The sequence below is a fragment of the Monodelphis domestica genome, chromosome 1, assembly GCF_027887165.1.
Source record: "Monodelphis domestica isolate mMonDom1 chromosome 1, mMonDom1.pri, whole genome shotgun sequence".
Lineage (NCBI taxonomy): Eukaryota > Metazoa > Chordata > Mammalia > Didelphimorphia > Didelphidae > Monodelphis > Monodelphis domestica.
In genome coordinates this window covers 510,287,199-510,302,315 of record NC_077227.1, presented here as the reverse complement: position 1 = coordinate 510,302,315, position 15,117 = coordinate 510,287,199, and the positions used below count along the sequence as shown (strand labels likewise).

Below are 15,117 nucleotides of genomic sequence, written 5' to 3'. Positions count from 1 at the left end.
AGGAATGCAATAGTAGAAAATAAACTGCTTATTAATTATACTGTTCACTTGGGCTCTAAATTAATAGTGTAAATTATCATGGCACTTTCATCCTTTTGGCAGGTTATCTGCTTTTTTTTTTTAATAATATTTTATTTGATCATTTCCAAGCATTATTCATTAAAGACAAAGATCATTTTCTTTTCCTCCCCCCCACCCCCCATAGCCGACGTGTGATTCCACTGGGTGTCACATGTGTTCTTGATTCAAACCCATTTCCATGTTGTCAATATTTGCATTAGAGTTTCGTTTAGAGTCTCTCCTCTGTCATGTTCCCTCAACCGCTGTAGTCAGGCAGTTGCTTTTCCTCGGTGTTTCCACTCCCATAGTTTATCCTTTGCTTATGAATAGTGTTTTTTTCTCCTAGATCCCTGCAGATTGTTCAGGGACATTACACCACCACTAATGGAGAAGTCCATTACGTTCGATTATAAGACAGTGTGTTTGTCTCTGTGTACAATGTATTTCCTTTGCTATCATGCTAGCCAGTCTGCTTGGTGTGAGGTGATACCTCAGAGTTGTTTTGATTTGCATCTCTCTGATTATAAGAGATTTAGAACACTTCTTCATGTGCTTCTTAGTTTTGATTTCTTTATCTGAGAACCGCCTATCCATGTCCCTTGCCCATGTATCAATTGGAGAATGGCTTGATTTTTTGTACAATTGATTTAGCTCTTTATAAATTTGAGTAATTAAACCTTTGTCAGAGGTTTCTATGAAGATTTTTTCCCAATTTGTTGTTTCTCTTCTGATTTTAGTTACATTGGTTTTATTTGTACAAAAGCTTTTTAATTTGATGTAGTCGAAATTATTTATTTTACATTTTGTGATTCTTTCTATGTTTTGCTTGGTTTTAAAGCCTCCCCCCCCCCCAAAAGGTCTGACATGTATACTATTCTGTTTTTACTCAATTTACTTATGGTTTCCTTCTTTATGTTTAAGTCATTCACCCATTTTGAATTTATCTTGGTGTAGGGTGTGAGGTGTTGATCTATTCCTAATCTCTTCCATACTGTCTTCCAATTTTCCCAGCAGTTTTTATCGAATAGTGGATTTTTGTCCCCAAACCTGGGATCTTTGGGTTTATCGTATACTGTCTGGCTGAGGTCGCTTGCCCCCAGTCTATTCCACTGATCTTCCTTTCTGTTTCTTAGCCCGTACCAAATTGTTTTGATGACTGCTGCTTTGTAATATAGTTTGAGGTCTGGGACTGCAAGGCCGCCATCATATGTGTTTTTTTTCATTATTTCCCTGGATATCCTTGATCTTTTGTTATTCCAAATGAATTTTGTTATGGTTTTTTCCAAATCAGTAAAGAAATATTTTGGGAGTTCCATGGGTATGGCACTAAATAGATAAATAATTTTGGGTAGGATGGTCATTTTTATTATATTGGCTCGTCCTATCCATGAGCAGTTAATGTTTTTCCAATTGCTCAAGTCTAGTTTTAGTTGTGTGGCGAGTGTTTTGTAGTTGTGTTCATATAGTTCCTGTGTTTGTCTCGGGAGATAGATTCCTAGGTATTTTATTTTGTCTAAGGTGATTTTGAATGGGATTTCTCTTTCTAGTTCTTGCTGCTGAGCTGTGTTGGAGATATATAGAAAAGCTGATGACTTATGTGGGTTTATTTTGTATCCTGCAACTTTGCTAAAGTTGTTGATTATTTCAATTAGCTTTTTGGTTGAATCTCTAGGATTCTTTAAGTAGATCATCATGTCATCCGCAAAGAGTGATAACTTGGTCTCCTCCTTGCCTATTTTGATGCCTTCAATTCCTTTTTCTTCTCTAATTGCTACTGCTAGTGTTTCTAGTACAATGTCAAATAGTAGAGGTGATAATGGGCATCCTTGTTTCACTCCTGATCTTATTGGGAATGCATCTAGTTTATCCCCATTGCAGATGATATTAGCTGATGGTTTTAGATATATACTGTTTATTATTTTTAGGAATGACCCTTCTATTCCTATGCTTTCTAGTGTTTTTAATAGGAATGGGTGTTGTATTTTATCAAAGGCTTTTTCTGCGTCTATTGAGATAATCATGTGGTTCTTGTTGGTTTGTTTGTTGATGTGGTCAATTATGTGGATGGTTTTCCTAATATTGAACCAGCCCTGCATCCCTGGTATAAATCCTACTTGATCATGGTGGATGGCCCTTCTGATCACTTGCTGGAGTCTTTTTGCTACTATCCTATTTAAGATTTTTGCATCTATATTCATTAGGGAGATTGGCCTATAGTTTTCTTTCTCTGTTTTTGACCTGCCTGGTTTTGGAATCAGTACCATGTTTGTGTCATAAAAGGAGTTTGGTAAAACTCCCTCTTTGCTTATTATGTCAAATAGTTTGTATAGTATTGGGATTAACTGTTCTCTGAATGTTTGATAGAATTCACTGGTGAATCCATCAGGCCCTGGGGATTTTTTCTTAGGAAGTTCTTTGATGGCCTGTTGGATTTCATTTTCTGATATGGGATTATTTAAGAATTCTATTTCTTCTTCTGTTAGTTTAGGCACTTTGTATTTTTGTATATATTCATCCATATCACTTAAATTGGTATATTTATTGCCATATAATTGGGAAACTACACTCAGAGGGAACAGTGACAAACTGTATAGGATGAAAGGACAAGACATAAATAGGTATATAGATATATGCATGCATAAATACATATACATGTGTATGTATATATATATATATACATGACTAAAGCTAAAAAAGAAAAGAGGTTATGTCTAAAAGACATGGGAAAAGAAACAAATGGGGGTAAATTTATATGTCACAAAGAAGCTCATGGCGGGAGGGGGGAGAACATCGATATACTGGAAGGGTAAAGAGGTTGGAGATAGGAAATACTCAACTCTTACGTACTTTGAAACTGACCCAAAGAGGGAAGAATAATCCAATCCATTGGGGAAGAGAATAGATTTGCGCCGTAAAGGGGAGTAGAAGGGTAAAAAACAGATTGGTGGGGAGGGAAGCAGTACAAGGGAGGGAGAGGGTGGGGGGGGAAATTTTAAAAAGACTACAGGGGAAAATAAGGGAGGGAATAAGAAGGGAGGGGGGTAGAAATGGAAATACAAGGGGGACTGATTTAAAGTAAATCACTGGACCAAAAGGTAGAGCTGAAGAAGAAAGGTTAGAATTAGGGAAGGATATCAAAATGCCAGGGAGTCCACAAGTGACAGTCATAACATTGAACGTGAATGGGATGAACTCACCCATAAAACGTAGACGAAAAGAAGAATGGATTAGAATCCAAAACCCTACCATATGTTGTCTCCAAGAAACACACATGAGGCAGGTTGACACCCACAAGGTCAGAATTAAAGGATGGAGTAAGACCTTCTGGGCCTCAACTGACAGAAAGAAGGCAGGAGTGGCAATCATGATATCTGATAAAGCCAAAGCAAAAATAGACCTGATCAAAAGGGATAAGGAAGGTAATTATATTTTGTTAAAAGGGATTTTAGTTAATGAGGAAATATCACTAATCAACATATATGCACCAAATAATATAGCACCCAAATTTCTAATGGAGAAACTAGGAGAATTGAAGAAGAAATAGACAGTAAAACCATATTAGTTGGAGACTTGAACCAACCATTATCAAATTTAGATAAGTCAAATCAAAAAATAAATAAGAAAGAGGTAAAAGAAGTGAATGAAATCTTAGAAAAATTAGAATTAATAGACATATGGAGAAAAATAAATAGGGACAAAAAGGAATACACCTTCTTCTCAGCACCACATGGCACATTCACAAAGATTGACCATACACTAGATCACAGAAACATGGCACACAAATGCAGAAAAGCAGAAATAATAAATGCAGCCTTTTCAGACCACAAGGCAATAAAAATAACGATCAGTAATGGTACATGGAAAACCAAATCAAAAACTAATTGGAAACTAAACAATATGATACTCCAAAATCGTTTAGTTAGAGAAGAAATCATAGAAACAATTAATAATTTCATTGAGGAAAATGACAATGGCGAGACATCCTTTCAAACCTTTTGGGATGCAGCCAAAGCGGTAATCAGAGGTAAATTCATATCCCTGAGTGCATATATCAACAAACTAAGGAGAGCAGAGATCAATCAATTGATAATGCAAATAAAAAAACTCTAAAGTGACCAAATTAAAAACCCCCAGCAGAAAACCAAACTAGAAATCCTAAAAATTAAGGGAGAAATTAATAAAATCGAAAGTGATAGAACTATTGATTTAATAAATAAGACAAGAAGCTGGTACTTTGAAAAAACAAACAAAATAGACAAACTACTGGTCAATCTAATTAAAAAAAGGAAGTAAGAAAAGCAAATTAACAGCATCAAAGATGAAAAGGGGGATATCACCTCTGACAATTCTCATTTTTTTAAGAGTACTTCAGCTTACTTTCTTGTCATCTCTGGATTTTTTGTTTGCTCTTTTATTGTTGAATATTATATTAAAGTACTAGTAGCACTGGGACAGGGAAAGCCAAGAAAAGTCCTGAGGCATGGGATTCCAGATTAGCAGAAGATAGCCACCAAAATATGAGGAAGAACAAACTTTAGATTTAGGCAGAGTTCATAGTTTGGAAAGGCATATAGAATCAAGAAAAATGACACTAGCCAGATTAAATTAGCAGAACTGTTTGCTTTCTGCCTTTTTTTATATTGTCTGCTATTTGCAGGCCTAAGCCCACAAATGACTGTTCTGACTAGAGGCGGTGAGAGGTCTTTAAGAAATTCTTGTTACTTTTTGATATGGGCATGGTTTTTAAACTATGATTTTTCATAGTTTATTTTTCACTACATCTCAAATAAGATAATACTTAGTACTTAGTGCTTAGTAGAGTACCTGGCACATGGTAAGCTTATTCAATTGTGAGATTCCTTGGGTTTTCTTTCAGAAATGGCTTGAGCTTTGAAGATACTAATAAGGTCTGTCCTCTGGTAGAGTTCTTTTTATATCTGTGGAGAATCAGTAGTGTTACATTAGGGAGTATCTGATCACTCTTTAATTTAGCTGTTGACTCTCTGAATGTGACGTCATTGTCTAGTGACAATAGACATACAACTGGAAAAACTACATACAAACTGATATAAGCCCCAAATCAAATTAACAGTGACTTTCATGGAAAGGATTGATTAGGGTGGTGAAAAATATGTTGAAAAATATGGAATGAGAGAGACCAAAGAATTACAGACTTGTGGATCATATAGAAGCCCTGTGCTTGATGTATATTTTTTGATGAAAAAAATTTAAAAAAAAAATGAAATCCTTATCTTCCATCTTGGAGTCAATACTGTGTATTGGCTCCAAGGCAGAAGAGTGGTAAGGGCTAGGCAATGGGGGTCAAGTAACCTGCCCAGCGTCACACAGCTGGGAAGTGTCCGAGGCTAGATTTGAACCTAAAACCTCCCATCTCTAGGCCTGGCTCTCAATCCACTGAGCTACACATCTGCCGCCTATTTTGAATATTTTATTGGAGGAAGATTTTGTAGATGACAGACATGGGGAACATTGAATAATATCACAAAAAATAATTTCATTTCGGTTCTCTAAATATTTGTTAAGTACTTAATGTTTGCTAGGCATTGTGCTTAAAATACTGGATTAGACAGTCAGTGATCTCAAAAAACTTAAAATTGGACTTCTGGGTAAACATGGCGGCAATCTAGACGTGAATTGCTTCTTCTCCCCCGAACTGAATGAAATAGACTACCGCAAAAGAGCATAAAAATCATCTTTGGAAGATCGGAGGGACTCCAGCAGCCCACAGCAACGAAGGTGCGTGGGGTTTGAACACTTCCACACTAAAAGAGGGAGAGAAAGCTTGCTGCCAAGCGTGAGCTGAGCTGAGCTGCCCTCCCCAACCCCAGCACACTCACCGGAGACAGCAAGTGAGTGAGGAACATCTCTGCAGTGAGTGGGGAGCACTCCAGGGTCCTTGGGATCTAAAGAGGACTCCCAGAGAACTACCCCTCAGAGTGGTTTCACTGGAGAGGGTGCAGACCAGACCGAGGGGGCTCCTTCAAACTGTGAACGCCGAATGCGTGGAAGCTCTAGAAATGGCCTGAGGCAAAATCTCCTCTGTTCCTCGTTGCAGTGACGGGTAGGGGGTACACCAGGGTCCCTGGGAACTGACAAGGACCACCAGGGAACTACCCCATGGAGCGGTTTTACAGGGGATTCCTGTGTGCACGGTAGAGAAGAGACCACAGACTGCGTGGGCGGGCGCACTAACAAAGGTCAAAGGCTGGGAAGAATCAGCCTGAGGCAAAAACATCACTATTCGCCCATTTCACTCAGATTTCTGACTGACCACCAAAGGGATGGCTCAGAGTGCCCAAGATCAACCCTCCAAGAAGAAAGGGAAAAAAGTGACTATTGAAAACTTTTATGGAGGGAAAACAGATGAAAAAAAAAAAGAGGATGAAATGCAAACAAAATCAAAACACGCCCTCCAAAATGGAAACTATTCACAAGCTCTGGAAGAACTCAAAATGGAGCTTATCTAAAAGATGGAAACCTTCTGGCTAGAAAAATGGGAACAAATTCAGAAAGAGGTCTTCAGCCTGATAGACAAAATCTCACAATTGGAGAAAGAGCTGGAAGCCTCTAACAGAAGGGCAGACAAAACTAAAAAGCAAAACCAGACTTAAGGACCAGAATTAAGCAACTGGAAGACAGTGATCTTGCAAAACAGCAAGAATTAATAAAGCAAAGTCAAAAAATTAATGAAATAGAAGAAAACATAAAATATCTTACTGACAAGGTGACAGACCAGGAAAACAGAGGAAGGAGAGACAACTTGAGAATCATTGGTCTACCTGAAAAACCAGAGATTAAAAAAAAAAAAACCTTAATGCCATACTACAAGAAATCATTGAAGAGAATTGCCCTAATGTTCTCAAACAAGAGGGCAAAATAGAAATCGAAAGAGTTCATAGAACACCCTCTATACTAAATCCCCAAAAGACACCCCCCAGGAATGTAATCGCTAAATTCAAGAGCTTCCAAACTAAAGAGAAAATATTGCAAGAAGCTAGGAAGAGAAACTTCAGATACAGAGGCGCAACAATAAGGATCACACATGACCTAGCAGCTCACATGCTAAGAGACCGTAAAGCTTGGAACATGATATACGGAAAAGCAAGAGAACTGAGTCTTCAACCAAGAATCAGCTACCCATCAAAACTGATTATATACTTCCAGGGGAAAGTATGGGCATTCGACAAAATGGAAGATTTCCAAATATTCATAAAGAAAAGGCCAGAACTCAGTGGAACGTTTGACATCCAAACACAATGAGCAAGAGAAACATAAAAAGGTAAATATGAAAGAAAGGGAAAAGGAGAAAAGTGTCTTGTTTTTTTTCTTTTATTCAAACTCTCTTCTATAAGGGCCACAATTAGATCAAATTATATATACTAACATATGAGGGAAATGTTATGTGCGACTTTAAAAAATTGTATGCATTAATAGAGTAATCAGAAGAATCACTCATAGGGAAAGATTGGGGCATTAACATGATTTGGAGGGGAGGGAGAAAAAGAAAGAAAGAAAAAGGAAAGGGGGAATCAATGAAGGTACTAAGATATACCTGAAGAAATAAAATAAATTAAATAGAACAGTCTTTGTCACACAAAGATATACACATGTAGGGGAGGGGGAAGAATTCTCTAATAAGAAGGAGAGGAAAAGTGCTAATTGGTAATACTAAAACCTTACTCTCAGTGAAACCAACTCTGAGAGGGAAGAGCACCTAGATCCATTAGGATCTTGAATTCTATCTTATCCAACAGGTTAAGGGAGAAGGGAAAACCAAGGGGGAAGGGGGGAAGGGAACATAAAAAGAGAGGGAAGGAGAGGGGGAGGGGAAAGGAACAAAAAGGGAAGGGCTAGAAAGGGAAGCATATCAAGGGAGGGTACTAGGGGGACAGATTTAAAGTAAATAACTGGTTTAAAAGGTTATAGCTAAAGAAGAAAGGTCAGAATTAGGGGAGGATATCAAAATGCCAGGAAATCCACAAGTGACAATCATAACTTTGAACGTGAATGGGATGAACTCACCCATAAAACGTAGACGAATTGGAATGGATTAGAATCCAAAACCCTACCATATGTTGTCTTCAAGAAACACACATGAGGCGGGTAGATATTCACAAGGTCAGAATTAAAGGATGGAGTAAGACCTTTTGGGCCTCAACTGATAGAAAGAAGGCAGGAGTTGCAATCATGATATCTGATAAAGCCAAAGCAAAAATAGACCTGATTAAAAGGGATAGGGAAGGTAAATATATTCTGTTAAAAGGGAGTATAGACAATGAGGAAATATCACTAATCAACATGTATGCACCAAATGGTATAGCACTCAAATTTCTAATGGAGAAACTAGGAGAATTGAAGGAAGAAATAGACAGTAAAACCATATTAGTGGGAGACCTGAACCAACCACTATCAAATTGAGATAAATCAAATCAAAAAATAAATAAGAGGTAAAAGATGTGGATGAAATCTTAGAAAAATTAGAGTTAATAGACATATGGAGAAAAATAAATAGGGACAAAAAGGAATACACCTTCTTCCTAGCATCACATGGCACATTCACAAAGATTGACCATACACTAGGTTACAGAACCATGGCATACAAATGCAGAAAAGCAGAAATAATAAATGCAACCTTTTCAGATCATAAGGCAATAAAAATAATTATCACTAAGGGTACACGGAGAGTCAAATCAAAAATCGATTGGAAATTAAATAATATGATACTCCAGAATCAGTTAGTTAGAGAACAAATCATAGGAATAATTAATAATTTCATTGAGGAAAAGGACAATGGTGATACATCCTTTCAAACCTTATGGGATGCAGCAAAAGCAGTACTTAGAGGAAAATTCCTATCCCTGAGTTCATACATTAACAAATCAGGGAGGGCAGAGATCAATGAATTGGAAATGCAAATAAAAAATCTTGAAAGCAAACAAATTAAAAACCCCCAGAAGAAAACCAAACTAGAGATCCTAAAAACTAAGGAAGAAATTAATAAAATTGAAAGTGCTAGAACTATTGAACTAATAAATAAGACAAGAAGCTGGTACTTTGAGAAAACAAACAAAACAGACAAAGTACTGGTCAATCTAATTAAGAAAAGGAAAGAAGAAAAACAAATTAACAGCATCAAAGATGAAAAGGGGGACCTCACCTCCAATGAAGAGGAAATTAAGGCAATCATTTAAAAATACTTTGCCCAACTATATGGCAATAAATATACCAATCTAGGCGATATGGATGAATATTTACAAAAATATAAATTGCCTAGACTAAAAGAGGAAGAAATAGAATTCTTAAATAATCCCATATCAGAAAATGAAATCCAACAGGCCATCAAAGAACTCCCTAAGAAAAAATCCCCAGGGCTTGATGGATCCACAAGTGAATTCTATGAAACCTTCAAAGAACAGCTAATCCCAATACTATACAAACTATTTGACATAATAAGCAAAGAGGGAGTTCTACCAAATTCCTTTTATGACACAAACATGGTATTGATTCCAAAGCTAGGCAGGTCAAAAACAGAGAAAGAAAACTATAGGCCAGTCTCCCTAATGAATATAGATGCAAAAATCTTAAATAGGATACTAGCAAGAAGACTCCAGCAAGTGATCAGGAGGGTCATTCACTATGATCAAGTAGGATTTTTACCAGGAATTCAGGGCTGGTTTAATATAAGGAAAACCATCCACATAATTGACCATATCAACAAGCAAACCAACAAAAATCACATGATTATCTCAATAGACGCAGAAAAAGCCTCTGATAAAATACAACATCCATTCCTTTTAAAAACACTAGGAAGCATAGGAATAGAAGGGTCGTTCCTAAAAATAATAAACAGTATATATCTAAAACCATCAGCTAACATCATCTGCAATGTGGATGAACTAGGTGCATTCCCAATAAGATCAGGAGTGAAACAAGGATGCCCATTATCACCTCTATTATTTTACATTGTACTAGAAACACTAGCAGTAGCAATTAGAGAAGAAAAAGAAATTGAAGACATTAAAATAGGCAAGGAGGAGACCAAGTTATTGCTCTTTGCAGATGATATAATGGTCTACTTAAAGAATCCTAGAGAATCAACCAAAAAGCTAGTCGAAATAATCAACAACTTTAGCAAAGTTGCAGGATACAAAATAAACCCGCATAAGTCATTAGCATTTCTATATATTTCCAACACAGCTCAGCAGCAAGAATTAGAAAGAGAAATCCCATTCAAAATCACTTTAGACAAAATAAAATACTTAGGAATCTATCTCCCGAGACAAACGCAGTAACTCTATGAACACAACTACAAAACACTCTCCACACAACTAAAACTAGACCGTAGCAATTGGAAAAACATTAACTGCTCATGGGTAGGACAAGCCAATATAATAAAAATGACCATCCTATCCAAACTTATTTATCTATTTAGTGCCATACCCATTGGACTTTCAAAAATTTTTTTTACTGATTTAGAAAAAACCATAACAAAGTTCATTTGGAAGAATAAAGGATCAAGGATATCCAGGGAAATAATGAAAAAAAAATACAAAGGAAGGTGTCATTGCAGTCCGCGATCTCAAACTATTATAAAGCAGTGGTCACCAAAACAATTTGGTACTGGCTAAGAGATAGAAAGGAGGATCAGTGGAGGAGACTTGAGGTAAGTGACCTCAGCAAGATAGTATATGACAAACCCAAAGACCCCCAGCTTTGGGGATAAAAATCCACTATTTGACAAAAACTGCTGGGAAAATTGGAAGACAGTGTGGGAGAGATTAGGTTTGGATCAACACCTCACACCCTACACCAAGATAAATTTAGAATTGGTGAAAGACTTGAACATTAAGAAGGAAAGTATAAGTAAATTAGGTGAACACAGAATCGTATACATGTCAGACCTTTGGGAAGGGAAAGACTTTAAAACCAAGCAAGACATAGAGAGAGTCACAAAATGTAAAATAAATAATTTTGATTACATCAAATTAAAAAGTTTTTGTACAAACAAAACCAATGTAACCAAAATGAGAAGGGAAGCAACAAATTGGGAAACAATTTATGTAGCAAAAACCTCAGACAAAGGTCTAATTACTCAAATCTATAAAGAGCTAAAGCAATTGTACAAAAAATCAAGCCATTCTCCAATTGATAAATGGGCAAGGGACATGAATAGGCAGTTCTCAGCCAAAGAAATCAATACTATAAATAAGCACATGAGAAAGTGTTCTAAATCACTGATAATCAGAGAGATGCAAATCAGAACAACTCTGACTTATCACCTCACACCTAGCAGATTGGCTAACATGATAATGAAGTAAAGTAATGAATTCTGGAGGGGATGTGGCAAAGTGGGGACATTAATTCATTGCTGGTGGAGTTGTGAATTGATCCAACCATTCTGGAGGGTAATTTGGAACTATGTCCAAAGGGCGATAAAAGACTGTCTGCCCTTTGATCCAGTCAAACCACTGCCGGGTTTGTACCCCAATGAGAGAATAATTAAAAAAGACATGTACAAGAATATTCATAGCTGTGCTCTTTGTGGTGGCCAAAAATTGGAAAATGATGGAATGCCCTTCAATTGGGGAATGGCTGAACAAATTGTGGTATATGTTGGTGATGGAATATTATTGTGCTAAAAGGAATAATAAAGTGGAGGAATTCCAGGAGACTGGAACAACCTCCAGGAAGTGATGCAGAGTGAGAGGAGCAGAACCAGGAACACATTGTACACAGAGACTGATACACTGTGGTACAGTCGAACGTATTGGACTCCTCCAATAGTCTAAATGCAATGTCCCTGAACAATCCGCAGGGACCAAGGAGAAAAAAACACTACCCACAAGTAGAGGACAAACAGTGGGAGTAAAAATACCGAGGAAGGACAACAGCTTGACTACAAGGGTGGAAGGGATATAATCGAGGAGAGACTGAATGAACACCCTACTATGGAAACCAATAGCATGGAAATGGGCTCTGGTTGAGGACGCATGTGACACCCAGAGGAATTGCCAAAGGGACGGGTAGAGGGAGGGCGGAAGGAAAAAAAAGGTTATCTTTGTTTCTAATGAATAAAGTTTGAAAATTACCAAATAAAATAATGTTGAAGATTAAAAAAAAACACAAAACCTTAAAATTAATAGGGGAAGATGAGCACATGTAGGGAATCTGAAATGGTATAATGGTTGGAGAGAAGAAGATATTCAGCTTGGGGGCATGATGATGGTGGAGTAAATCACTAGAATGCAGCTGTTTGGGACATGAGCCTTCGTTAAATGGAAATTTGGGAGGAATTTTTTGCATCACTTTATCTAGCTCTAATGAGAGGGGAAGAGGCTAGTGATGATTTGTGAATATCAAAAGTGATGCAAATAGTAGTAGTTATATTTTAACAGACAGAAAGTGACTTATTATTGATATGTCATTCCCAAGTCAGTTGCTTACAAATCAGACCATAGATTTTTTTAGAGTGAAGATGAAAAGTTAATATAAAGCTGCAAGAGAAAAATACGAGAAAAAAAGATATGGCATGCACTTGAAACAACTTCAGCCTGATTTATCTAAACATTTGCCAGTAAACATTTATGAATATGTAATATTCTGTGTTAAGCCCAAAGAACTCACAGTCTGTTGGGGGGAAATATGTAAATATTTATATATAAACAAACTATATGCAGGATAAATTGGAAATAATAAGAGAGGGAAAGCACTAGGTTTAAGAGGTATGGGAAAAAGTTTTCTGTAGAACAGAGGCATTAAACTCCTAGCCTACAGATTGCTATGAGAATTAGACTAAAATATCATTGGGAAATGTTTAACAAAGTAATAAACTACAACACAACATAGATAATGTTAATTTGTGTTTCTCCAAGTCATTATGCTGCCTGCAGGGATTTTTCTATGTGAATTTACAACACTGCTGTAGAAGGGCCTTCAGGGCTGTTGTTGGACCATCAGGGAAGTCAGGGAAGCCAGGGGGCAGAGATGGGGAAGGAGTGGAACAGAGTACCTGGAAGAGTGAGGAATGAGGTGTAAGAAGACTGGAGAGATGGGAACACAGCATAGGTTATAAAAGACCTTTGAATGTCAAATAGCTGTTCATTTGTTTCAATCATGTCTAACTATTTGTGATCCCATTTGGGGTTTTTCTGGTAAAGATACTGGAGTGGTTTGCCATTTCCTTCACCAGCTCATTTTATAGATGAGGAAACTGAGGCAAATAGGGCTAAATGATTTGCTCAGGGTCAATATAGCTAGTGTCGAGTCCAGATTTGAACCCAGGCCTAGTGCTTTATCCACTATGTCACCTAGCTGCCCAAACAGAATATTATATTTGACCCTGGTGATGAGAGGAAGGCACTGTAATTTATTGAATAGGAAGTAACAAACAGAGTGTTGTGTTTTAGGAAGATCACTTTGATAGTTGTGTGGAAGTTGGATTAGAGTATGCAGAAATTTTGAGGCAGAAGGATCCATTAATAGACTATGAAGTCCAATTGTGAGGTGATGAGGGCCCACACCAAGGTGGTACCAGTATCAGAAGAGAAAAGAAGTTTTATTCATAAGATGTCTTAAAAAGAAAATTGAGAGACTTTGACTGGACATGGAGAGTGAGAGAGCATGTGTGAGGACTAGAGGATGACACCTAGGTTTTGAGCCTCAGGGGCTGGGAGGATAGTGATACTCTCAATAGTAATTGTGAAGTTAGGAAGAGAAGAGAATAATTTGGATAATTATTTGAGAATATTTTTGGAGAAGTTATGAGAAGGGAGTGCAACTGATATTTCTATAGTATATCACCATACTTTCACAGTTACACATAATTAATAGCTAGCATTTTATAGCACTTTAAGGATTGCAAAGTACCTTACAAATATATCATTTTATCCTCACAAAATTCCCTGGAGGTAGGTATTATGATTATTTTCATTTTGAAAGTGAGGAAACTGAGGCAGATAAGTTAAGTGACTCACCTAGGGTCAACAGCTGGTAAGTATATGAGGCAGGATTTGAGCTCTGGTCTTCCTGACTTCATATCTAGCACTATATTCTCTGTTACCTAATTGCTTTTAACTGGAGGGCAGACTGAGAATTTCAGTAGTCCTCAGTGCCTAATAAGAAGCAGGATTTGGCAAGAAACTTGCAATTGAGAATTACCCTGACATTGAAGAACATGCTCTCTAGTTTTAGAGTAGATTTAAAGAATCTCTGAATTGGAAGGAAATTTGGAAGTCATTTTGTCCAACGCTTGTTGCTTGAATACCCTTTATAACCTTTATAACCTTCTTGCTCAGGGGAGCTAATCACAAGTTTTTTAGTATTCAGGAATTAATGTTTATATTTTTCCTGTGTTTTCCTGCCCATTATGTCAACATCTCAATTTCTTACTCTATAGAAGGAACCAGCAGCTTCTGCTTTTGTACTTGTCAAGAGGATGGCTCATTAATCTGAACATTTTACTTATCTGTACATCGTGAAATCAGCATCTTTAAGCTTTTCTTTGCTCTTAACACTTTCTACCTTGAGAACTCATAATTTGTTGAGCTAATGTGAAGACATTTAGCAATGTGAATAATAAAGTAAATTCCATTTTCACTCTGGCAGCAGGGGCAGAATTGGAGGGACTTTGTATCAAGCTGTGGCTACAGTCACTGCCAGGGTACAGGCATGTGTTTCCTTTGTACTGGCATAGCAATTGAAATCAGTTGCCAAATGCCTATTCTGTAGACTCAGTTATGGCCCATTCTTGTCAGTGGTATATAGACCAAATTTGGGGGTGCTCTTTATAATATGAAACTTAGAGTGGCATCTGGTTGAAATGATTAGAGACTTTTAATTGTTGAATAATGAGGTTGTAATGGAAAAGGGAAGAGTAAAGAAAATCTTGGCACCAGTTCACTTAAACAACTTAGATTATATGTATAAAGTTATAATAGCAATAAGATAACTATCAGAAAGAAACTGTTGCATAACTATTAGCTTTAAATGAACATAGTCACTTGTATTCTGTGGTGTGGATTGCCATTTCCAACAATA

The 15,117-nt window shown here is 37.0% G+C and overlaps 1 protein-coding gene across 5 annotated transcripts in view; it reads left to right on the top strand.

Annotated features, from left to right (window-relative positions):
- Positions 1 to 15,117, top strand: part of NUDCD3 (NudC domain containing 3) — a 155,877-nt gene that overhangs the window by 45,718 nt on the left and 95,042 nt on the right. The gene's annotated exons all lie outside the window — the stretch shown is intronic.